The sequence below is a fragment of the Ciconia boyciana genome, chromosome 1, assembly GCF_034638445.1.
Source record: "Ciconia boyciana chromosome 1, ASM3463844v1, whole genome shotgun sequence".
Classification (NCBI taxonomy): Eukaryota; Metazoa; Chordata; class Aves; order Ciconiiformes; family Ciconiidae; genus Ciconia; species Ciconia boyciana.
Genome location: NC_132934.1, coordinates 21470361 through 21474065, shown reverse-complemented (window position 1 = coordinate 21474065; position 3705 = coordinate 21470361).

Sequence of the window (3705 nt, the reverse complement as noted above, 5' to 3'; positions counted from 1 at the left end):
ATAAAGTAATTGCATGAAAAAAGTTGTGGAACTTGCTGACAGAGGACATTTTTGAATGCTGAAAGTAAAAGCAGCTTCAAAACAGGGTTAAACAGATCACTCTCCCATCAAGAACTAGAAGAACCAAAGATCAAGAAGAAAGAACAACTTCCAGTTCACAAAGTCTCTAAGTAATAGAGTGTTCAGAGGTGGGGAAAAAACATCAGACCGTATTTACCTTATACCTGCCCTAAGTACTTGCTATGGGTCTTCTCTCTCAAGAGCAAAGTTGGGGTGAGGGGATCTGGAGAATGGCTGTATTGGATCCAACTTAAAATATATTTATCTGTTAACATTGAGAAAAGCCAGAATGTGTCTCAGGTTCTTCCCTTTGCTATCCATTTCACTCCAGCCATCAGAACACAACCTCAACACAACGTAACTGCATAGCACATTTTGAAACACTGATCACACCCCTTTTTCTCACTGCCTGGTGAGAATGGGTACACATTTGGGCAAACAAGATTGAGATTGTGCTGCCTTTCCTACTACAACTGTTCTAAGACAATTCCTATCTTCCCCAATACTTCTAGTTATTTCAGTAATGCTTAGGAGCTTGAAAGGTGATAAAAGATTTAAGCCCTCATTTGTGGTATCTCAATTTCAATGCATGCGTGCGTGTGTTTCCCTTGCATCTGAGAGCACTTTTTCATGCATAACAGAAGTTACACAGAAGCCTAGTGCTGCCTTCCTGCTTTATTACCTGTGCTCCTTCTTAAACACTCCCCTTCGCCACCTCCCCCGAGAGCTCTCCTTGTAACTTAGCACTCAGAGTCTTTCTTGCACAAATGACTTCACTTTCTATTTGCAAGAAAAGAACAAAACCACAAGCTGAGTTTATCACCAATGTAAGCAACTGTTTAGCCACAGCCTTCTCAGTTAGCTGGTTACATAATTAGTCTCAGCTATGTCTTAAATGAAATGTATCGCTATCTGCTTAACATATAACACAAGATTAAAAGGGTGTTTGCAAAAGTTCCTGAAGTTAAATGACAAAACATACCTCCCTGAAGGTTTTTTTATTTAAATATATGATTCCTAAACATAAAGTGATTGATCCATTTTGCATGCAACTACTTACTTTATATCAGCCCTTTAGATCAACGTGAGCAACTACAACTACTTTTGATTGTTCGTTTCAGACCTTTGTTTATGATAGCAAGGACAGCCAGTGTTTCTTCTGAAATTCTACATCTTACTATCACAGGCAGTCTTTCACCAATTCTGCTTTATTTCAGCTGCCCTTGGCTCTGTACCAAGGCTTGATTTGTGTCCACTTACATCAAGTGTAAGGTAAAAATGCTGTCTGAAATAGAGTCCATCTTTTCCTTTAAAACTGCCAATTTAAATTAAGAAATCCGAAGAAGGAATTGGTTCATACAGAGGGGAAGAAAAAAAAAAAAAGGCAGGGACTGCTTAGGCATAGATCTAGCCCTTGGAACCCAAGCTGATACCTGAGTTGGGGACATCGCTATGGTTACTATTTCTGGTTGGCATATTCATTTTATGAAATGAAGCAGTTTTGGGTCAGTTTTGCAAGGAAACCAAGAAGGTAAAGAATCCTCTTTCTTGTCACTAAGAATAAAGCAAAGGATGAATATACTTGTGGAAAGACTACAATGCTTAGTTTATAAAATCTAAATAATCTGTAATTAGAAAGTGTTACTTGCTAATTATATGTTTATATTTCCTGTGGTTGGAGATACCTAAATGCAAGTTTGTTACAGTCAGCACTGTATAGCAGTGGGAAAAAATGCTACTTTAAGGGACTGATCTCTCAACAACTGTAAACATCTACTTTGAGCTTGTCATCTGTATCTACATTTAATCAATCACATCCTTATGCTAGAATTTAAACTGTTCTAGATCGAGATTTTGGTTCTTTGTAAATTTAGAAGCTGCTCTTGGGGAGCAAGGAGAAGCTATGAGTATTCCCAGTAAACGCTCACTGGCCAAATTCTGCAGTCAAACAGGTTTACTTCACTCCTATGTGGCGGGTAGGGAAAAGTGGCCAAATGGAAAGGGGCAATGTGGGGAGAGCGTTACCACAGGCTTCCGGAGCATAATACAGATCTCCATAGATACTTTCCATTATATACCCTTCAAGACTGGAGTTCTTTGAAAAGGCTGTTGCAGATCTCTACTTCTTCCCCTTCCTACCTTTAGTGCTACAAAATATTTATTGCTGCAGTGTGTAATTAGTTGTTACACCTGCCTACTCTTAAAAGAAGCAAAAGCTATAAGATTCTCACAATGACACAAAGTATCATCTTTAGTACCAGCTACACTTTACTTTTTATGCTAAGAGGAAAAGAAAATTCTACTTACTAAATTTATTTCTAAAGTTGCTAATGTACTGAAATTAACTGTTTAAATAAAATAATTATCACTGTTGCAGGTTCATCATATCATTATGAATTAGGGAACTGTCTGCTGCTGTGGGATTGTTCCAGCACAAACTCAGCTTGATGAAAACTCCCACTGTTAACAGAGCTTATGCTTTATTACAGTCTGAGAGAAGGTAATGTAAAAATAAGGGAGTCTTCTATACGTTACAAATATGAGAAGGGTTGGGAAAAAAAATGAAAGTTTTGGTAATCACTAAAAATTTATATTAAAAATAATAAAGTAAACCCAACACAAAACCCACCCACTCAATAACTTACCTCAATACTTCAATGAAAGCTTTCAGCCCTTCTTTTGAAGTCATTCTTTTCTCAAAGGCGGCAGTGCCTGAACTGAAGATGCTCCCATAACTCCTACAGAAGGATCAATGCTTACGTCCAAAAAATAGCAGCTTTGTGCTTTCAGTCTCTTAAGTTTTTAAGAATTACGTGTTTCGATTTTAAGGCCTTTTGGGCCTGCATATTATCTTTAAAAAAAATAACATAATTATTAATTCTTAGCCAAGCTGATACTGAAACAGCGTGGTCTTAAGACCTAAGCCCTTCAAAAAGAAGGAAATTGCGGGTACAAATAGACTAACTTTAATTGATAAAATTTTACTTTTAAAAATAGTGACTAGTTCTCATGCTCTCAGGAGAAGTTTTAACAAAAAGCATGACTATACAATTAAGTATCCATATGAATAAGATGCAAATTAGGGGCTACAAAATGCCATCACTTCAACTTTCCAAATGAGAGTTACATAGGAGCTACAGTAAAGACTGCCTTCAGAGGAGCCAAGCTGCTTGTTTTCAGAGAACTGGGATTTTTGGGTAAGCTTGTCCACTGCCAGCACTCCTGCTGGTATGATGTGGCTCTACAATGCTTTAAGTCAAAGGACGTGTTTACATTCAAGCCTTGAGTGAGAATTATATCACTTCTTTAAAAAGAAAATAAAAAAGGTTTCTTCATCCTCTACCTCCCTCTCTAGTGGTTTGGAGAGATTAAACATCTCCTTTACAAAGGTCAAGGTTATATTCACAGTTAAAATGTAGGGGAAAAATGGAGATAATAATTAACCAGTAACCATTTAACCATGTTTCCCAATAAGCTGCTTCAAACTCACCTAGTTCAAACTATACATAAACTAGAACAAATTGTTTTATTACTGCAGAAAAAACACATGCTGTTCTCATTTAACCCTAGAAGAACAAAGAAATGCTGACTGTTAATAGAATTAAAAGTTACCTTTTAAAATACTGGAGACAAAATGCAGTATTA